Source organism: Spinacia oleracea, chromosome 4 (genome assembly GCF_020520425.1).
Source record: "Spinacia oleracea cultivar Varoflay chromosome 4, BTI_SOV_V1, whole genome shotgun sequence".
Classification (NCBI taxonomy): Eukaryota; Viridiplantae; Streptophyta; class Magnoliopsida; order Caryophyllales; family Amaranthaceae; genus Spinacia; species Spinacia oleracea.
In genome coordinates, this window is record NC_079490.1 from 51,703,212 (window position 1) to 51,726,926 (window position 23,715).

Consider the following 23,715-nt stretch of genomic DNA (forward strand, 5'->3'; position numbering starts at 1 on the left):
TAGCTTTCAGTAAGTTCAAGTGATACTCCTGTTTAATGTGGAGTTATTCTTCCCAAGACTAATCTACACAGCTAAATTCACACGATGACAAGCGAGTAGTGTGTAAAGTAGTAGTAGTGGTGACATGGTTAACTAAAGGTGTTCATATAATATACCTTCCAACAATCTAATCAATTATTAAGAATAAATTTGTGAGATACGCCGTCATTTTACAATCTATGACTCTAACAAAGCTACATTTATAGATAAATCCCTTCTTAACAATATAAACTTGCTTTACTCAATCGAATTAAGAGTTAGCAAAGAACAAACAATTTTACCTTGTGAATCTTCTCAATCTCAGGACATCATTCTTTAAACTTCTTCCCAACTGAAGCTTCAGTTCATTTCTCGCTTGTCATAAGCTTTTCCTGCAGACAAACACATGGACATTATTTTTCTCATAAAGTTGATGGCAAATCCCAGCCAAAATTCAGTGACACTATACATTCATATCAATAATCAAAGCATATTTTTCTTCATTTATTACACAAAAATATTCGTTCTCCATGCTAAGCTGATTTCTACCTTCCAAAGTAGCTTATGCGATTAATTTGTCGAGATAAATGAGGGATTTCAAATAATTTTCCCAAATCATAATGCCAATTAATAAAAATATTCAAAATAAAGTGTAAAATTCAGCTACAAAGAAAAAATTGAGATGATCACTTAAACACAGATGTTTCAAAATTTTCGATATCTGTTCATTAATTTTGACTATGCAAATTATATTCAGTTAATATAAATGGCTGAACTCTACAAGAATGGACAAGTTAATATAATTGACCAAGCTTAATAGTATGTACTTGAAGACCAAGATTAACAATAGTTTATAAAAGATATCAGTGACATTGTGCACAACAGCACAAGTCAAACAAGTCACAGGGAGTCAGGGTCACTCAAGTTATTAAAGATACAAGATTAAGTCTCGCTTTATAGGGGAACATTCGGCTAAAAACTCACTGTATAGTTGGATAATTGCTTGTTCATGCCTGCCTTCCATACAACTTTTGGATTTCCATTTACCAAACCAACTATTGAGTCCTGAAATAAGAATTTGGAGGTAGAAATATGATCAATAAAGAGATCGCTTGTTAGTTATATACACCGCTAAAGGTAGCAAGAACTCTACCTAGAGAAGTTTGGAGTTCAACCTTAGCTTAGATGCTGAATCTGCCACTAAAAGCTACAATGAAATATGAAAAAGTTACATTTTTTTAAAATATCTAATATGAAAAAGTTACAAATTGATAATCATTTGCTTTCCATGGATATTGCACGAGTGGATAAAAAAGTAGCACATGTAACGTTAAAGTTAACACTGAAATATGTAATTTGATCATCATTAATCATTTTTCTGGAAACTAAACCTTGATATAGTGGCCAACCAGTAGCATATGTAGAAGCTGGGTCTGAGCTGTATACTTTGGACGCTCAAGCTTGGGGGCTGAATAAATGGTAATTTTGAAAACTCGTAGACTCAATTTTACGGAGAGGTTTCCTTCCATATAAGGAAAACTTGCAAGTGGCTAGCCTTGAAAATTGGATTAGAATAAGAAGCATAAGAAATGGTCATATATATGAATCCAGTTGAACTTACCCTCCCAACCCCTCCACAAGTTGGACAAATTCTAGCCTTTGCATAAATAGGATGGCCACGCCCATCTAAATCACAAGCCAAAAATGAAAATATATCAACTTTAGTAAGATGGGAAAAGAAGATTCTCAAATATTAGTGCCCAGAATAGTTAAATTGATAAAACAATTCTAGTATGTAGCAGTGACAGTGGAAGTATTATCAGTCAAATTGGGTTATAGGAAGTTCCAAACTCTTCATTGAGAAAAAGGCACAAGCTCTAACACAACTCTCAAATTCCATTCGAATTCCTATGAAAATCTTGACTCAACTTTCCTCATAACAGATACTCTGTAATAAGTAAAAGAAGATAAAACCCAAAAGATATAACATCAACAACTTCTTCCAGGCTTCCACTCAAGTAAACAGAATCGATGCTAAATGTTCAGTAAACAGAATCCCCCTACTAAAACTTCCTTTCTCCGAATGTTCTGGCATATCATATAAATAGCTAAGGAAAAATGTGAATAACTAAAACTGAGTGCCAAAATAAAGCCAACAACAAAATATGCATTCAAAAGAGTGACAGCCATCTTAAATCAATTTGAAGCTACTATAAGGTCTATAACTAGAGAATTCTGTACAAGGAACAATGAAGGTACAAACAAAATTTCATTTCTACAAATAAAATTGAGAAATTGTTCACCTTTTCACACACAATCAACTACTCACTCTGAATTCAGTCCGTCTGAATTGCTTCCCACAACTCCAAAACCCTACAGATCATGAAATGATGATGAAAATTAATCAACAAATGATCACACCTAGAATAGTGACAAATGACATTATTCTTAAGGAAAATGACAAAAAAAATTGGGGGCATATTTACCAATACAAAACACAACCCACCAAATTGTGATTTTGTTTGTCTGTTAGTCTCTTATATCTATTTATTAAAAGGCGATGATCAAAAAGTAATTGTAATAATCTATACTCATTCACTAAGTTGATGACCTCAATAGTTTTTTTAGGGTGGTCGATCCAGACCGTAGAGACAAAAGGCAAGAAGCAGTAAGCCAGTAACAAAAAAACGATATCCGGCAAAGGAACAAGGAGTTACAACTTCAAGGAGTACAAGTCAGGGGAGAATAACAAGTAACCTCACTGTTTTACTTTTGGGGTACATTTGGTTGAAATGTATCTTTGCAAATATGTTTTCTGAAGTACAATTCCCATTAGATACAATTAGAGATAAAGGATGTAACATCTATAAGAAAAGTTTTAATTCTGTTTACACTAATAGGAAAAAGCTAGTAAAGAACTGAAAACTTGCAAGTTGCAACAGGTAGTAGTTTATTTAGCATTAATAACATGATATTTAAGCAATAAGTCAGGCGACATACGATAGTGCTATTATCATTTTCAGATCTTGGGGGAGTTAGAAGAGGAAAGGAGTTACGGCTAAGCCTCGGGACATTGTACAATTCCATAACCTTCTCATAGTTACCCGTCCATCATTATTGGGCATGCCATTTGTTGAACATATATCTGCTAATAAAAGCATACAAACCATCAGAACCCAGATTTCATACTCCGTACTATATAGCCTTAAAAAACGTATACATAAACAAAGACATTGTAAGAATATTCACATATAACTTAGTATGACTTTCTGAAACTGCATCAATATATACCATAGATCTACACCATAAATTTCATGGTACATGTGTAATAGCTTCCAAAAGTAGGACTTAAATTCATACTGCAATACTATTTTTTTGGGAACAGTAATAACACGAGCTTGACACAAAGTTACAAAGCCTATCAATATCTATGATACCCAGACTCTTTATTTCACATTAAGAAAACGTGTCTGGTCCACTACAGTCTACAGTCTTACATGTATCCACACTTGAACACAAGAAAAAGGATTTTGCAGTGAACAGTCATATATATGGGTTTTTCCCATCCCCTGTATAAACTTTATGTGCTTTCTCGGAGGAACTTATGAAATTGATGAGGCGAAGCAAGATAAAAGAAACGGAATATTGATTGATAATTCCACACTTACAATAGTTACAAACTATATACAACTTACCATAGCCTTCTATCCACTATATATGATGCTTCTCGATGTCATATGCTTCCTTTACCATCCTTGTTTTCATACTTGCATCTCGCAAAGTTTTAAGAGAAGCATTATCCTCGTCGCTTTTCTCACTGCAAAGAATAAGAGATAGGATATATGTGAGAGCCTCTACCTCATAATCTACTTTAAAAAAAAATAAAGCTTGGTCTACACGAAGAAAGTCACATTCTCATCATTATTAATAGAATAAATTCTAGATTATATAAGCGTTCTAATGAGCTTATAATCTTGTACTGGACAAAACACCTTACATCTATTTGATCAACATGTTCAGCACTATTTTTTGAACTCGCCCGTATATAATATGCAAAGAAAAAGTTCCTCCCAATGATCAAATCTCAGTCTTCCGTCCTTAAAGTCGAATTGACAATCGACATTAACATAATGGATCAAATTATTTAAACACTTGAAAGATATGACAATTCCTACGTGCTACCAGTTCTACTAAACAATTTAACAACTGGATAATCAAATATTACTAACGAAAATCATAAGCTAATCCAAATATCCAAAACTCAAAGATTGAAGAGGAGAAAATATGCGTTCATTGTGTATAATATATATTCATTTACATAATTCAACTACACAAAATCCAGCTACACGTTATCTTATAAACCCCTATAGTTAAGAAAAAATGAGGCAAAAATTCAACCATAAATCCCAAAAGAAAAGTAATAAACTCTAACCTGACATTGCCAATTAGATTCCCCAATACCTGCACCCAAACAAAAATAAATGAAGTAGGAAAATGTTACAAGCTTAAAATCTCAGAAACCTTAAAATCACAACGCTATAAAACAAAACATTAATGAAATTGAATTAGAAAAGAGATAAAAATAAGAACCCTAAATTCAAAATCACTGGAAATAGACCAAATAGATTATCTTAATTGATGAATTAAAATGTCAAATACGTATACACTAATTAAAAATAAAAACTCAGACCTGAGATTCGAGGGTTCAAACGGTTTTCGCAGCGGAGAATTTGTTTGAGAGAGTATAATCATGAAGAACCTGGGTGCTGATTGTTGAAGAGGCGAATTAAGAATCAACCGATTCGTCACATGAGAGCGGATAGCTAGGGTTGAAAATGAAGGAGGTAGTGAGTTAAACTGACCAAAAATAGCAAAATTAATAACAAAACCATAGAAAACAATCGATTATCACATTCGAATGCATCAATGTCGGACTCCTTCTCAAAATCCTCGAACGTGGCCTTTGATCACCATAAAACAACATCCTCTTGAAGAAAAACGGGGATTGACGATCTGAAAATCCAGGATGATGGAAGGAGATAGGTGAAGGGGGCGATGGAGATTGTGGAGATTGCGGAGATAGAGCTAGGGTTTCTAGAAAATGGAAGGGGAAGAAGATCTCAGTCGAGGAAAGAGAAATGGAAAACAAAGAGGAGCAAACCAGGCAGATGGCTGATGGAACACGTGGCACCATCCAACGTCATGGAAAAATCCAGTAATTAAGGTTGAAAGGTGGGGGCAAAATCGGCAGCACACTATTGCTGCAATAGTAACTTGAAGTTTGTATGTTTTAAAGTGTTAGGATTGGGTTCGCAAAATATGGTTTATACACCCGGGTGCACAATGCTCACAGTGCATCCTGTTTTTAAATGAACATGTAATTCAAATACAAAGAACATATTGTTCATATCCAAAGAACATATAGCCAATGAACATATAATTCAAATCCATAGAACATATAGTTTAAATATTTCACTAGTATATGTACATTGAAATCATTCTCAATGTTCTTTAGATTTTCAATAAATGTTCAACAGGGTGCACAATGAGCACTGTGCACCCGGGTGTATAATCCAAATTGCGGGTTCGCCACTGGTCGTGGTCCTTTTTTTTATTTATTTATTTTAGTCACTTGATTTAGATTGAATCATATTCTTTGTCAACCCGGCTTTCCTTCCCTCCAAAATTCATGCAGCGAGAGGCTCCAAAAACATCAACCCCAACCTGTCAGTGAAGTTCAGAACATTGTTGAAGTAACAGAAGGAAATGTGTCATTCACCAAGGTGCATTAGTCTAATACAGAATACTAAGGTTCAAATTAATTACGAATAATTAATTCAGTAAGATCAAGTGATCGGAACAACTAGCTGGATCAATGTTTCCGATCAGTGAGTTATAATACTCATTAGGCTAACAGCTTACTCTTGACTGAACCTACAAGGTCACACCAATGACAGGAAACATATCGCCGGATTAAATGATATGATATTGGATCGTCAAATACGATATGATAAATAAATTGTCGAAATATAATTTAATTGCAACACGAAGAGCAATCCATGAGCCAAGTGCAAGGCCCATAGGCGCAGCGCTGGGCCAAAGGCCTTGCTGTTGTGGCCCGCGCAAGAGGCACAAAAAAGGGCAAAGAGTAATGTTGAAATACACTTTATATGACGCCTTATAGGCGTTCTTCAACTCAGCGCGCTATAAAGTTTATAAAACGGGTAAAAGAAGCGTCTTATATACCTATGTTAGGTTATGATACATATGAACAACATAAATCATGCGGAAAAACCTTAATGCCAGGAATCATATTCATTGCACATAATCATATAATTAGTCCAGGATGCATACACTTTGTAGCGTGCCCTCCCTAGCTGCGCCCGAACCGAACAAGAACAAGTCTTTAGGACTCCAAGTGTCGTCCCTCCGTAGAAAGTCCACAGCACGTGCGGATCCGCCTTAAGCTTGACCAACTAGAATCGCCCTTAAGGTTCTTAGAATTTTCGACTATTAGGGTGCAAGTGTTTGGCTGGTTTTTTGCTTGAAAATCTTACCGTTGAATACTTGAAAACTTCTGTATAAATTTGTGAACCTAGGCACATATTTATAGAGTCATGGAAAAGGATTTAGAATCCTATTAGGATACCAATTTGTTTAATTAGAATCTTATTAAAACTCTATTAAACAAATTCTATCTTTATTAGGATTAGGATTTAATCATAGAACAAATTCCATTAGCTTTAGGATTTGTATTGAACACAAGCGTTGCACAAGCACGAGCACGAGCCGCACAGCCCGCGCAAGCCTTGCGGCCAACGCGAGCAGCATAGCCCGCAGCCCACGAGCTCGGCGCGCACCATGGCCTTGCTGGGCTTGGCCTTGCGCTGGGCCTGGCGAGGCTTTGCTGCGTTGTGTTGATGCACATGGCTTGCTGGATGCGGGCCTGGCTTCGTGCTGGGCCTTCGTCTAGCAAGTCTCGTCTGATGCTAATTCGTACGATGCGCTTCCGATTAAATTCCCGATTCCGGAATTCATTTCCGATACAAACAATATTTAACATTTCCGATTCCGGAATTAATTTCCGTTTCGAACAAATATTTAATATTTCCGTTTCCGGAATTATTTTCCGATTCCGATAATATTTCCGATTCGAGCAATATTTCCGTTTCCGGCAATATTTCCGATACGATCCATATTTCCGTTTCCGGCAACATCTACGACTTGGATAATGTTTATATTTCCGATACGATCCATATTTCCGTTTCCGGCAATATCATCGTTTCCGGAGTATTCATTTACTTGCCTTTGACGATCTCAGCTCCCACTAAAACCAAGATCCTTCGATTCCGAATATCCATAGATGGAGTATTTTTTAATGTCATTAAATACTCGATCCGTTTACGTGTTAGGTTATGATTCATATGACAGTTCATAAATCATGCGGAAAAACCATAAAGCCAGGAAACATATTATTTACACATAATCATTTAGCATAGTTTAGATGCATACTCTTTGTTGCGTGCCTTCCCTAGCTGCGCCCGAACCGAACAAGAACAAGTCTTTAGGACTCCAAGTGTCGTCCCTCCGTAGATAGTCCACAGCACGTCCGGATCCGCCTTAAGATTGACCAACTAGAATCGCCCTTAAGGTTCTAATATTTTCGGTTAGGTAGGCAAGAATATTGGCTGATTTTTCTGCTTAAAAATCTTAGTTTTGAATACTTAAAACTTGTGTATAAATAATGACCCCTAGGCCTTTATTTATAGAGTTATGGAAAAGGAATCGTAATCCTAGTAGGATACGAATTAATTGAAATTAGAATCCTACATGAATTCTATTTAATTAATTTATCCAATTAGGAATAGGAATTTAATCATACACTAACTCTTGTAGATTTAGGAATCACGCATGAGCACAAACTCACACACACACGGCAGCCACAAGGGCTGCCCATGTGCGTGCGAGCAGCAGCCCACGCAGCGCGGCCCACGCATCCGTGGCCTTGGCGCGCGCTGGGCCTGCCTTGCGGTAGGCCTGGGCGCTGCCTTGGCTGGGCTTGTGGCGCGCGTGCTTGCTGGGCGATGGCCCGGCTTCGTGCTGGGCCTTCGTCCGGCAGGCCTCGTCCGGCAGGCCTCGTCCGATGCTAATTCGTACGATACGCTTCCGATTAAATTTCCAGTTCCGGAATTTATTTCCGATACGAACAATATTTAATATTTCCGATTCCGGAATTAATTTCCGTTTCGAACAAATATTTAATATTTCCGTTTCCGGAATTATTTTCCGATTCCGGTAATATTTCCGATTCTGACAATATTTCCGTTTCCGGCAATATTTCCGATTCTGGTAATATTTCCATTTCCAATAATATTTTCCGATACGTACCATGTTTCCGTTTCCGGCAACATCTACGACTTGGATAATATTCATATTTCCGATACGATCCATATTTCCGTTTCCGGCAATATCATCGTTTCCGGAGTATTCATTTCTTGCCTGTGACGATCTTAGCTCCCACTGAAACCAAGATCCGTCGGTTCCGAATATTCATAGATGGAGTATTTAATGCCATTAAATACTTGATCCGTTTACGTACTATTTGTGTGACCCTACGGGTTCAGTCAAGAGTAAGCTGTGGATTAATATCATTAATTCCACTTGAACTGAAGCGGCCTCTAGCTAGGCATTCAGCTCACTTGATCTCACTGAATTATTAACTTGTTAATTAATACTGAACCGCATTTATTAGACTTAACATAGAATGCATACTTGGACCAAGGGCATTATTTCCTTCAGTCTCCCACTTGTCCTTAGGGACAAGTGTGCATTTCCTAATTCCTTTGTCGCTCGATGCTTGCTCTTGAACATAAGGTAAGAGTTGTCATCCTTATTATGTCCAGAGGCGTTCCTCGGTTTCAGAGTTCAACTGATCAAATAAACAGATAATCATAGCCTATGATTCATCCGAGCACGGCCATGCATTTCACAGTTTCTAGCTCTCCGAGTGGCCTTGTACAACTTTTAAGCATCTCATCCCGATTTATGGGAGGACAATCCCAATCTTGCGATCTTGAGATTAGACTTCGTTTGATAGGTGATTACCTGAGCGTTGCCTTTATAGCCTCCTTTTACGGTGCGACGGTTGGTCAACGTCAAAGCAACCAGTTCTCAAACAAGTAATCTCAAATCACTCAGGTATTGAGGATTTAGTGTCTAATAATTTAATGAAATTTACTTATGACAGACTTTCATCTCTTACAGTAAAGTTTCATAGGTCTTGTCCGATACTAGTCTTCCCAAAGTAAGTATCTATGCAAATGATTATGACATTGCCATGTCCACATAGTTCAAGAAACAGAACTACTAGTCATCTTGCATTCTAGTCGTCTAACGTTTTCTATGCGTCCGATTTTATAGAAAACTCCGACTAGGGACCATTTTCAACCTTTGACATTCAAGTTCACTTGATAGACATTTCTTAGTCACAGGACTGGTCCTGACAGTCTATCTTGAATATATCGTCAAATTGAAGGGACTCATCATTTAATACTAAACCAAGATTAAATGGAATATGAAAATACATTTCATATATGATAAATGTTCAACCCCAATGTTTTACAACCATGGGCCTCAAACCCATCTTCTAAAACAGTTCATGGAATTTCAAAGCTATGCTTGATTTCCAGTGCTACAATGTAAGTGTTGCTTCTCACTTGTTGCATAGGTTTAGTTATCATGCTTTGCCAATCTTAATATCCTTTTCATCGAATGTTCTTCGAGATAGATGATAAGATCTTTTGAGTATGTTTATTTTGTGATCTAGTCTTTCTCGCTACAATGGTGGTTCTACGCATTTCTCAATGAAGAACCATCAAGTTAGCAGACCTTTTTCTTGCTTCAAGAGTGGTTCTACGCATTTTTCAATGAAGAACCATCAAGCCAGCAGATAGGTGATCTTCCCAAGTTCAGTGAAGAACTCTTTAAACAACCCTGTTTTATTGCTTCTTAGGCAATAATTACTTTTACTTCAACTGTATAGGTTGCTAGTGATGCTTTGTTTGGTTTTACCTATCCAAGCAGTTCATAGATATGTGGAAGACTCTCCAACTATATCTTAGAACATAGAAATTATTATTTTAATTTCCCACGCAACAACTCATGGTCTCCAATCCATGTTGCCATTTCAAAACACGATGCTCTATAGCTCGTCCTTATCAATGGTTAACTCCAAAGGGTCTTGCTTGATCCTTTGCCAGTGTTTATGCGTGTAGCATCAATATTTAGCATATCTTTATTTCCTTGAATTCAAGAACTATTCCTTTGTACCTTTTCAAGTACCATAAGTATTCTTGATCTCAAACTAGTTGATCTTTACTTAGATCAATAGAGATTGGTATATGTTCGTCATTGCTAAAGTCATACAATACGTTTTTGGCGATCCTCATATTATATCATACATGATAAGTTCTTTTGCAGAATAATTCCCAATTGAATTCTATTCATGTAACTTTAGCTCATCTAGTTTCAGTAGATACTAAATCCAGCTAAATTCTTTGACATATAATATAGGTTTAAGAATCTTACTTAGATTCTTTGATGTTTAACTTAGTAAATGCTTATACATAGTTCAAACATCCTTTACTTAGATTTATTCATATGGGTCGAATATCTCCAATGGAGTCTTTCGTGTTTGATTTAGTAAATGCCATTACTTAATCCAAAACAATATCATAAGATCTTTGTAAATAGATCTTAATATCCAGTATGTACTAAGTTTCGCCATGGTCCATCATTGATGAATAATTTCAAATCTAAGTCATTAGCATTTGAATGTTGTTTCACAATAGAGAGATATGTGTGTGATACACATAGGACCAAATAAGTTTTTATGTACTCCCACTAAACTTCTTATATATCTATAAGAATCATGTATATTTTATGAAACTAAAATACTTATTAGCTTCACTAAAATACATTTCTAATTCCCAATTGCTTGCTTTAAATCTGTACTTAGATTTTATAAACTAGCTTTCTCTTTCAAGCATTTATTTGGATCCACAAATCCTATGACATACCATGTACATAGTTTCTTCCAACATTTGATTGAGGAATACGTTTTGTCATCCAATTGCTATATGTACCAATATGCAATCATTGCTTGAATTATAGACTTGAGCATTACGATTATGCATGAGGTTTCAACACAATTCACACCATGAATTTGCTTGTAACCTTTAGCAACTAATCTAGCTTTGTGTGTGAACACAATTCCATGTTTGATGGTTTTTATCCTTAAAACAAACTTGCAACCAATAGGTGTGAACCTATTCTTGCAAATCAACAAAATTTCAATTTTGTCATCAAAACATTGAGTATGTTTTATGGCCTTTAACCAATTAAACATATAGTCTATATATGGCCTCTAACCATTTTAGGGAATCTGGGTTTCGTCATAGCTTTCTTACAAGTCACTTCTTTTAGTTTGACTGCAAGTTGTAGGTTTCTTTACTATCTAATAGAAGAATTGCATAGTTTCAGTGACCTGAACTCCATGTTTCTTCACTATCTAATAGAAGAATCTCATAGTTCCAGTGACTTGAACTCTATGCCTACTTGGGTATAGAACATCAAACATTAGAATATCAATAGCCACTTAAAGTCCTTTGAATATTCTGTTCTCCTTGAAGCACTTGTAAAGTCTTCTAAGAGATGTCTATTTTTTAAAGCCACTTCTAAAGTCCTTAAAGAATAAGTTCGGATTTTCTGAAGCACTTCGAAAAGCCTCCGGAATTTCCGTTTATGTTTGTTGTTCGCCTCGAAGACTTTCGAGGTCTATTTTCTCCCACTTGTCATTTTGGAAACGAATCTCCAAAGGACATTATTCCGAGCAAACAAACATTATGTTCTCAAAAATTCGTGGTAGAAACAATACCCTTGTGTCTCATTAGAATAAATCACAATGAAACATATATCTAGACTTGGGCCTTAGTTTGTCGAATGACAAACACTAAGCTCCCACTGAGTTTTGCAACTCTCTAGATATTTTATGAAAAGTTATTCTGAAATTACTTTTCAAAAGCTTTGACGAATTTGGTTTAGTTTGGTGGTAGTTGAGCATTTTGTTTTAGAAATTATAGGAAAAGTCTTTATGATTCATCATTGATCGAATCAAGTACTAATCGACTTCGATCATTCCAACTTAGATATGCCATATCTTATGGACCTAGATTGTGAAATTACAACACACAATCATTGATGATCATATTTGGTCTCAAGTAATCATCAACATGATCTAACCTAGATCTTTATGATTTCTTGCCAAGTGGATTTTATACTTCTGAATCTTTGAACTAGCCAAACAGATTCAACTTATATCACATTTGAGTAAATAAACCTATATTCACTCAAATCCATGTGAAATAATAAAGTCATAAAATCTTTCTTTAGCTTTGAACTCTATTGTCTAGGCGTTCTAACAATAGTTCATATCTTTTGTTACTTTCAACAAGTAAGACTAGTCGTCTTAAATTGATCTAGAAATCAATGAACTTTCAAAAGTCCATCAAAATAGAGCTTTTGAAGTTTAACTTATTGATATGGTCTAAGCAACAATGCCAAAGATTAGTGGAACTCAAATCAAGGGTTTGATTTGAACCTTAGTAAAGTTCTTTAAAGAGTTGTTTGTTTTAATCAAGCATATTGACTCAACCTGTAATTGACCATTTCATTCAAATAAACAAACAAACATTGTTTTTGTTCTTCTGAATGTGAGTCTTTCTGTGTTTGAAACAGAAATTTAGGTATGCTGATTATGGAACAAAGTAGCCATTAAGTTCCAGCCTTTGAAAGGACTTAAAACAAACTAGATGACCCTACAATTAATGTAGCAATGCCATGCTTCATTTCCCACTTGTAGGTCATTAGTGTATCCTAGCTTCCATTGTTTGAGTTATTACCGAAGTAAGAACCTCAAGCGGTATATGATACCAAGGAAGTTTGATTGCTAGGTCACTTCTCTTTAAACATAAACTTATAGGTAGAAACGGAATCGTAAATTCCTTTCATTTGTTCCTCGTTTTCCTATTTCTTGTACCCTTTCTTATAGTCTTAAGAATTGAATTCTTTAGTGTTGACTTTTATACTTTGTTAGACATGTCCAATGTCACCAACAAGGTTCTTTACCATTTTAATTTATGTTGAATATTTTGTTTCAACTAGATGATCTTACCAGAAGCTTCTAAAGTTCTCTAAGCATCGATCTATTCGAATGTCTAGGGACTAGACTCATTCGAGAATTAAATGGACAAAGATATTAGGTTGTTAACCATTGGTAAGGCTGAGCGTTTAAACTCAATGCTTTACGATCTCAAAACTACATTGTATTTTGAATTCACAAGCACCAATTGGTTTGCCATTCGATTTTGATATTCGAAAACAACCATAAAAGTCGCTATAAGAAACGTACACTTTAAATTGCTCACTTTCTCTCATTTCCGTGAATCGTTCTTGGATTCACTACCAATCGAGGAAATTTACTGTTACCTTTCTAAAAGGATTTATTGCAGTGCAAGATATTTAATTATAAACAATAATTAAAACATTCATTGAAGCATGCAAAGTCTAAACATTTATCATGAGTAATAACTTGAAAATGAAAGCAATCATGCAATCTAAGCAAGTCATTAGCATTTTATTCGAATTATGTGTTCCGGCAGGTGTGAATAAAATGATTCCAAGATCCTAAAATCATTGAAGAACTAAGCACAGTTTGTCGACTTAATCCTAGAATATCTTAGGTAAGCAAAAGCCTTTTGCTAATAGTCTAGAAACTATTCTTGGTTGATAGGTACGTCTAAGAACTTATTAGGTAAACCTATCGAATTTGCCACGACATAAAAGGACTCCTTACTTATATCGTTGAGTTTCACCAAAACTAACATGTACTCACAATTATTTGTGTACCTTGCCCCTTTAGGACCAATAAGTAACACCTCGCTGAGCGAAAACTATTACTAGATTGATGTAAAGGATATCCAAGCAAGTGTATATTTTGGCATGGCACCTTTTAACTCAATTTTTAAGTTTGGAACTTAAGGCTCTTACTATGTTGGTTAGATTTTAAGTGAACTAAAATCCTTAATCATGCAACATAATCAAGCTTTTGATCTCATGCATTTTAAGACATATTTAAAACAATAAATAACTTAAAACATGCATAAGATATTTGTGATCTAGTATGGCCCGACTTCATCTTGAAGCTTTGACTTCAAAGTCCGTCTTGAAAATCTCCGTGGGAGGCACCATTTTCTTCAAATAGGATAAGCTATAACTAATTACAACTATTTGATGGTTCGCAGACCATATTTGAATTGAAAAATAACTTTGGTACTTTAGACCAATTACATTCAAATTAATGGTACGCAGACCATATTTTCTATCCTATTTGGGCCATACTAGTCACTTCATAACCTGCAAAACAGTACATATACAATATATACCATTCACCCATTCATTATCATGAATGGCCCACATAGCTGGTTAGTAAAACACATTATGCATCACGTAAACATTTGCAGCAATTAATCAAGGGCACCAATAATCTACCAATTATTCAGTCCTTATTAATTCTAATCAAGTTGTTTTAACCTTAAGGATTTGTAGACCTAATCAAGAGTTTATGACTAAAAAGCGCTCCCACTTAAACCAATAAATTCATATGCTTTACCAATTTTAAACATAAAAATGTATTTCTAGTCTAACCGGAAACATACAAATTTAATTAAAATTTAAAGCTCATATCAATTTATAATTGAATCCAAAAATTTAATTTAATTTCAGTCGTATTTAAATTAATTCATGATTTTAATTTTAGTAAAATAATTAGAATAAATAACATTTATTATAATTATAATATTCAAAATTAAAATCCAAGAAAATAATTCAAATTATTAATTTTAAAATTAATTAAAATTACGTGAACTGAAATTTTCAAATTAAACATTCAAAACGATCTAATCGTAACGCAAACACCCTACGCGTTGCACGCCCATGGACCGTACGCACACAACCATTGCTGGCCATGTGCGCGCAGCCCATGCGCTCGTCGCATAGCTGCTGCTTCCCTATCGCAAGCCTCCGCACGCATTGGTGCTCGCTGCGCGCGCCAGCGCTCATCGCACGCGAGCTATCGCTCGCAGTGCGCGCGCGCGACATCGCTCGCTGGGCGCGCGACATCGCTCGCTGGGCGCGCGAGCCATCGCTCGCTGGGCGCGCGAGCCATCGCTCGCTGGGCGCGCGACATCGCTCGCTGGGCGCGCGACATCGCTCGCTGTGCGCGCGAGCCATCGCTCGCTGGGGCGCGACATCGCTCGCTGGGCGGGCGACATCGCTCGCTGTGCGCGCGAGCCATCGCTCGCTGGGGCGCGACATCGCTCGCTGGGCGGGCGACATCGCGCGCTGTGCGCGCGAGTAATGCTGGGCGCAGCGCTCGTGGCACGCGAGCTTGCGCTCGCTGCGCGCGAGGCTGCGCGCTCTTGTGCGAGGCAGCGCGCGTTGTGGCGCAGCTCGCTTGCTGCCCACACGCGACTGCCTTGGCTCGCCCTTCGCCCATGCCCATTCGTTCATTGCTCGTGGCACACGACACAAGGCAGGGCTGCTGCCTTGTGCTCGTGCACTACGCCCTTGCTCATTGCATTCGTGCCGCACGGGCGACGAGCTCCCTTGCTCGTCGTCGCATGCCCGCATTATACAACACCCCTTAAGGGTAACACGAAGCGTCCATTGCTTCGTGCGTGCAAGTTTTATGAACGAATCGCATAAAAATTTAAAATTTATATTTAAAATTAATGACAAATTAATAAATAATATTAATTTCATAATTTTAGGGCGAAAAATCGAAAATTTATTATCCAATTGATTTCCGATTGTTATGGATTCAAGTCTAGGTCATAAAAATTTAAAATTTATCGTAAATTTACAATTTTTATGGTGGTTTTTAATCATAGGTTTCTAATTAAATTACAATTAATTATGAAAATCAAATTAATTCTAAATTATTCTAATTTTCAACAAATTAATCATAATTACAAATTAGATTGCATAATTAACAAGACTAGGCATTCAAACTTGTTAAACATATGCAGTAGGTCAATCAAAAATTCAAGATTTATCAACAAGAATCGCAAATATTTAATTTAACATCTTAAATTTACGAAATTTTGCATTCGAAAAACTAAAGCCTTCGAAAAGTCATAGTTAGGCTTCGAATTTGAGAATTCTGGGTTCGGCCGAAAAACACTATTTTTGTCAAAATTTTAGAATGCCTTTTACATGCGGAATTGACACAAAAATCACTCGATTTGGATGAGTAACGAAGAAACTGCCGAAAAACTGCGTACGTATAATTAAATAAACGCAATTTGCAATTAATTAACAATTACGAAAATTAATCACCCCTTTTAATTCTTGCAAATTTGTAATATTTAACCATGTTCATGCAATTTAGATTATGAAAATAATAAGGGGCTCGTGATACCACTGTTAGGTTATGATTCATATGACAGTTCATAAATCATGCGGAAAAACCATAAAGCCAGGAAACATATTATTTACACATAATCATTTAGCATAGTTTAGATGCATACTCTTTGTTGCGTGCCTTCCCTAGCTGCGCCCGAACCGAACAAGAACAAGTCTTTAGGACTCCAAGTGTCGTCCCTCCGTAGATAGTCCACAGCACGTCCGGATCCGCCTTAAGATTGACCAACTAGAATCGCCCTTAAGGTTCTAATATTTTCGGTTAGGTAGGCAAGAATATTGGCTGATTTTTCTGCTTAAAAATCTTAGTTTTGAATACTTAAAACTTGTGTATAAATAATGACCCCTAGGCCTTTATTTATAGAGTTATGGAAAAGGAATCGTAATCCTAGTAGGATACGAATTAATTGAAATTAGAATCCTACATGAATTCTATTTAATTAATTTATCCAATTAGGAATAGGAATTTAATCATACACTAACTCTTGTAGATTTAGGAATCACGCATGAGCACAAACTCACACACACACGGCAGCCACAAGGGCTGCCCATGCGCGTGCGAGCAGCAGCCCACGCAGCGCGGCCCACGCATCCGTGGCCTTGGCGCGCGCTGGGCCTGCCTTGCGGTAGGCCTGGGCGCTGCCTTGGCTGGGCTTGTGGCGCGCGTGCTTGCTAGGCGATGGCCCGGCTTCGTGCTGGGCCTTCGTCCGGCAGGCCTCGTCCGGCAGGCCTCGTCCGATGCTAATTCGTACGATACGCTTCCGATTAAATTTCCAGTTCCGGAATTTATTTCCGATACGAACAATATTTAATATTTCCGATTCCGGAATTAATTTCCGTTTCGAACAAATATTTAATATTTCCGTTTCCGGAATTATTTTCCGATTCCGGTAATATTTCCGATTCTGACAATATTTCCGTTTCCGGCAATATTTCCGATTCTGGTAATATTTCCATTTCCAATAATATTTTCCGATACGTACCATGTTTCCGTTTCCGGCAACATCTACGACTTGGATAATATTCATATTTCCGATACGATCCATATTTCCGTTTCCGGCAATATCATCGTTTCCGGAGTATTCATTTCTTGCCTGTGACGATCTTAGCTCCCACTGAAACCAAGATCCGTCGGTTCCGAATATTCATAGATGGAGTATTTAATGCCATTAAATACTTGATCCGTTTACGTACTATTTGTGTGACCCTACGGGTTCAGTCAAGAGTAAGCTGTGGATTAATATCATTAATTCCACTTGAACTGAAGCGGCCTCTAGCTAGGCATTCAGCTCACTTGATCTCACTGAATTATTAACTTGTTAATTAATACTGAACCGCATTTATTAGACTTAACATAGAATGCATACTTGGACCAAGGGCATTATTTCCTTCATTACGTACTATTTGTGTGACCCTACGGGTTCAGTCAAGAGTAAGCTGTGGATTAATATCATTAATTCCACTTGAATTGAAGCGGCCTCTAGCTAGGCATTCAGCTCACTTGATCTCACTGAATTATTAACTTGTTAATTAATACTGAACCGCATTTATTAGACTTAACATTAAATGCATACTTGGACCAAGGGCATTATTTCCTTTAGTCTCCCACTTGTCCTTAGGGACAAGTGTGCATTTCCTAATTCCTTTGTCACTCGATGCTTGCTCTTGAACATAAGGTAAGAGTTGTCATCCTTATTATGTCCAGAGGTATTTCCCGGTTTCAGAGTTCAACTGGTCAAATAAACAGATAATCATAGCCTATGATTCATCTGAGCACGACCATGCATTTTACTGTTTCTAGCTCTCCGAGTGGCCTTGTACAACTTTCAGCATCTCATCCCGATTTATGGGAGGACAATCCCAATCTTGCGATCTTGAGATTAGACTTTGTTTGATAGGTGATTACCTGAGCGTTGCCTTTATATCCTCCTTTTACGGTGCGACGGTTGACAACGTCAAAGTAAGCAGTTCTCAAACAAGTAATCTCAAATCACTCAGGTATTGAGGATTAATGTCTAATAATTTTAATGAAATTTACTTATGACAGATTTTCATCTCTTACAGTAAAGTTTCATAGGTCTGTCTGATACTAGTCTTCCCAAAGTAAGTATCTATGCAAATGATTACGACATTGCCATGTCCACATAGTTCAAGAAACAAAACTACTAGTCATCTTGCATTCTAGTCGTCTAACGTTTTCTATGCGTCCATCTTTATAGAAAACTCCGACCAGGGACCATTTTCAAATTTTGACATTCAAGTTCACTTGATAGACATTTCTTAGTCACAGGACTGGTCCTGACAGTCTACCTTGAATATATTTTCAAATTGAAGGGACTCATCATTTAATAAACCACAAATTAAATGGAAAAATGAATTCTATTCATTTATTGTGAATGACTAACCAATAATGTTTTACAAAGTATTAAACTATAAAACTTTAAAACATTAAACTAGGACATCAAAGCCATTCTCCAATATGCTTGATTCCCATAGCTGCAGTGTGAGAGTTGTGCTTCGCCTGCGGCAAAGGTTTAGTCAATGGATCTGAGATGTTATCATCACTTCCAATCTTACTTATCTCGACTTCTTTTCTTTCAACGAACTCTCGTAGAAGGTGAAATCTACGAAGTACATGCTTGACTCTTTGGTGGTGTCTAGGCTCCTTTGCCTGTGCAATAGCTCCGTTATTATCACAATATAGAGCTATTGGTCCTTTAATGGAGGGGACTACACGAAGTTCACCTATGAACTTCCTTAGCCATATAGCTTCTTTTGCTGCTTCATGTGCAGCAATGTACTCCGCTTCAGTTGTAGAATCCGCAATGGTGCTTTGCTTAGCACTTTTCCAGCTTACTGCCCCTCCGTTGAGGCAGAAGACAAACCCAAACTGTGATGTGAAATCATCTTTGTCGATTTGGAAACTTGCGTCCGTATAGACTTTAACAATTAATTCAGCATCTCCACCATAGACCAGGAAATCATCTTTGTGCCTTTTCAGGTACTTCAAAATATTCTTGGCAGCAGTCCAATGTGCCTCTCTTGGGTGTGACTGGTATCTGCTCGTAGCACTGAGTGCATACGCAACATCCGGGCGTGTACATATCATAGCATACATTATTGAACCAATCAATGATGCATATGGAATCCCACTCATTCGTCTACGCTCATCAAGTGTTTTTGGGCACTGAGTCTTGCTTAGAGTCATTCCATGAGACATGGGTAGGTAGCCTCGCTTGGAGTCTGTCATCTTGAACCTTTCAAGCACCTTATTGATATAAGTGCTTTGACTAAGTCCAATCATCTTCTTAGATCTATCTCTGTAAATCTTGATGCCCAGTATGTACTGTGCTTCTCCTAGATCCTTCATCGAAAAACATTTCCCAAACCAAATCTTGATAGAGTTCAACATAGGAATGTAATTTCCGATAAGTAATATGTCGTCGACATATAATACTAGAAAAGAAATTTTTCTCCCACTGACCTTCTTGTATACACAAGATTCGTCTGCGTTCTTGATGAAACCAAAGTCACTGACTGCTTCATCAAAACGTATATTCCAGCTCCTTGGTGTCTGCTTCAATCCGTAGATTGATTTCTTAAGCTTGCATACCTTTTTAGCATTCTTTGGATCCTCAAAACCCTCAGGCTGTGTCATAAACACAGTTTTTGTTAAAACACCGTTTAAGAAAGCGGTTTTGACATCCATCTGCCATATTTCGTAATCGTAATAAGCAACGATTGCTAACATTATCCGAATAGACTTTAGCATTGCAACTGGTGAAAAGGTTTCATCGTAATCCACACCGTGGACTTGCCTGTAACCTTTTGCAACCAATCTAGCTTCGAAAATTTAAAGTTTCCCATCCTTGTCTTTTTTCAGTTTGAAAACCCATTTGCTTCCTATGGCTTGGTAGCCATCTGGCAAATCGACCAAATCCCAAACTTGGTTTTCAGACATGGAGTCTAATTCTGATTGCATGGCTTCATTCCATTGCTTGGAGCTAGGGCTCGTCATAGCTTGTTTGTAAGTCGCAGGTTCATCACTTTCAAGTAATAGAACGTCATAGCTCTCGTTCGTCAAAATACCTAAGTACCTTTCCGGTTGAGATTTATATCTCTGCGATCTACGCGAGGTTACATTTCTAGATGGTCCATGATTCTCACCAGATACTTCTAAAGATCTCTGAGTTTCATCCTGAATGTCATCTTGAGCATTCTCTAGATTTTGTTGTTCGACTCGAATTTCTTCGAGGTCTACTTTTCTCTCATTTGTCATTTTGGAAATGTGATCCTTTTCCAAAAAGATACCATCTCGAGTAACAAACACCTTGTTCTCAGATGTATTGTAGAAGTAATACCCCTTTGTTTCCTTTGGATAGCCCACAAGGATACATTTGTCAGATTTTGGATGAAGTTTGTCTGAAATTAATCGTTTGACGTATACTTCACATCCCCAAATCTTAAGAAAAGACACATTTGGAGCCTTTCCAAACCGTAACTCATATGGAGTCTTTTCAACAGCTTTAGACGGAGCTCTATATATTTATAGTGAGTGCAGCTGTATTCAGTGCATGTCCCCAAAATTTTATTGGAAGTTCGGCCTGACCCATCATTGATCTAACCATGTCTAGCAAGGTTCTGTTCCTCCGTTCCGACGCACCGTTCCATTGTGGTGTTCCAGGAGGAGTCAATTCTGATAGAATTCCACATTCTTTCAGATGGTCATCAAATTCATAGCTCAGATATTCACCGCCTCTGTCAGACCGCAGTGCCTTAATCTTCTTGCCTAATTGATTTTCTACTTCACTCTGAAATTCCTTGAATTTGTCAAAGGATTCAGACTTATGCTTCATTAGGTAGACATAACCATATCTACTGAAGTCATCAGCGAAAGTGATAAAGTAGCTGAAACCACCTCTAGCATTTGTACTCATTGGTCCACATACATCTGTATGGATTAAACCCAATAGTTCATTTGCTCTTTCTCCAACTTTAGAGAAAGGTTGCTTTGTCATTTTGCCAAGTAAACATGATTCGCATTTACCATAATCCTCTAAGTCAAATGGTTCTAGAATTCCTTCCTTTTGAAGTCTTTCTAAACGTTTCAAGTTTATATGGCCTAATCGACAATGCCACAGATAGGTGAGATCTGAATCATCCTTTTTGGCCTTTTTGGTATTTATGTTATATACTTGTTTGTCGTGATCTAATAAATAAAGTCCATTGACTAATCTAGCAGATCCATAAAACATCTCTTTAAAATAAAACGAACAACTATTGTCTTTTATTCCCGGTCCGATGCTAATTCATACGATGCGCTTCCGATTAAATTCCCGGTTCCGGAATTCATTTCTGATACGAACAATATTTAACATTTCCGATTCCGGAATTAATTTCCGTTTCGGACAAATATTTAATATTTCCGTTTCCGGAATTATTTTCCGTTTCCGATAATATTTCCGATTCTGACAATATTTCCGTTTCCGGCAATATTTCCGATTCCGGTAATATTTCCATTTCGAATAATATTTTCCGATACGTACCATGTTTCCGTTTCCGGCAACATCTACGACTTGGATAATATTTATATTTCCGATACGATCCATATTTCCGTTTCCGGCAATATCATCGTTTCCGGAGTATTCATTTCTTGCTTGTGACGATCTCAGCTCCCACTGAAACCAAGATCCGTCGATTCCGAATATCCATAGATGGAGTATTTAATGCCATTAAATACTTGATCCGTTTACGTACTATTTGTGTGACCCTACGGGTTCAGTCAAGAGTAAGCTGTGGATTAATATCATTAATTCCACTTGAACTGAAGCGGCCTCTAGCTAGGCATTCAGTTCACTTGATCTCACTGAATTATTAACTTGTTAATTAATACTGAACCGCATTTATTAGACTTAATATTATATGCATACTTGGACCAAGGGCATTATTTCCTTCAGTCTCCCACTTGTCCTTAGGGACAAGTGTGCATTTCCTAATTCCTTCGTCGCTCGATGCTTGCTCTTGAACATAAGGTAAGAGTTGTCATCCTTATTATGTCCAGAGGTGTTTCTCGGTTTCAGAGTTCAACTGATCAAAAAAACAGATAATCATAGCCTATGATTCATCCGAGCACGGCCATGCATTTTACAGTTTCTAGCTCTCCGAGTGGCCTTGTACAACTTTTATCATCTCATCCCGATTTATGGGAGGACAATCCCAATCTTGTGATCTTGAGATTAGACTTCGTTTGATAGGTGATTACTTGAGCGTTGTCTTTATAGCCTGCTTTTGCGGTGGGACGGTTGGTCAACGTCAAAGCAACTAGTTCTCAAACAAGTAATCTCAAATCACTCAGGTATTGAGGATTTAGTGTCTAATAATTTTAATGAAATTTACTTATGAAAGATTTTCATCTCTTACAGTAAAGTTTCATAGGTCTGTCCGATACTAGTCTTTCCAAAGTAAGTATCTATGCAAATGATTACGACATTGCCATGTCCACATAGGTCAAGAAACAGAACTACTAGTCATCTTGCATTCTAGTCGTATAACGTTTTCTATGCGTCCATCTTTATAGAAAACTCCGACCAGGGACCATTTTCAACTTTTGACATTCAAGTTCACTTGATAGACATTTCTTAGTCACAGGACTAGTCCTGACAGTCTATCTTGAATATTTCGTCAAATTGAAGGGACTAATCATTTAATACTAAACCAAGATTAAATGGAATATGAAAATACATTTCATATATGATAAATGTTCAACCCCTAATGTTTTACAACCATGGGCCTTGAACCCATCTTTAAAACAGTTCATGGAATTCAAAGCTATGCTTGATTTCCAGTGCTACAATGTGAGTGTTGCCTCTCACTTGTTGCATAGGTTTAGTTATCATGCTTTGCCAATCTTAATATCCTTTTCATCGAATGTTCTTCGAGATATGATGATAAGATCTTTTGAGTATGTTTATTTTGTGATCTAGTCTTTCTTGCTACATTAGTGGTTCTACGCATTTTTGCAATGAAGAACCATTAAGTTAACAGACATGTGATCTTCCCAAGTTCAATGAAGAACTCATTAATATAAACAACTCTGTTTGATTGCTTCTTAGGCAATAAGTACTTTTACTTCAACTGTTTAGGTTGCTAGTGATGCTT

General features: G+C 37.1%; 2 long non-coding RNA genes across 3 annotated transcripts; both read right to left on the bottom strand.

Annotated features, from left to right (window-relative positions):
* Positions 1 to 933: 933 nt before the first annotated feature.
* On the bottom strand, positions 934 to 2,377 carry LOC130459292 (uncharacterized). The gene is made up of 3 exons (XR_008918589.1): positions 2,322 to 2,377; positions 1,172 to 1,225; positions 934 to 1,083 (listed from the first exon to the last, which is right to left on the bottom strand). It is a non-coding gene; the product is annotated as an uncharacterized lncRNA (long non-coding RNA).
* Positions 2,378 to 2,459: 82 nt separating this feature from the next.
* On the bottom strand, positions 2,460 to 5,151 carry LOC130459293 (uncharacterized). 2 transcript variants are annotated; one of them, XR_008918591.1, is made up of 4 exons: positions 4,709 to 5,151; positions 4,451 to 4,479; positions 3,714 to 3,835; positions 2,460 to 3,163 (listed from the first exon to the last, which is right to left on the bottom strand). It is a non-coding gene; the product is annotated as an uncharacterized lncRNA (long non-coding RNA). The 2 variants fall into 2 exon arrangements; XR_008918590.1 differs by having other exon boundaries at positions 2,467 to 3,166.
* Positions 5,152 to 23,715: the final 18,564 nt, after the last annotated feature.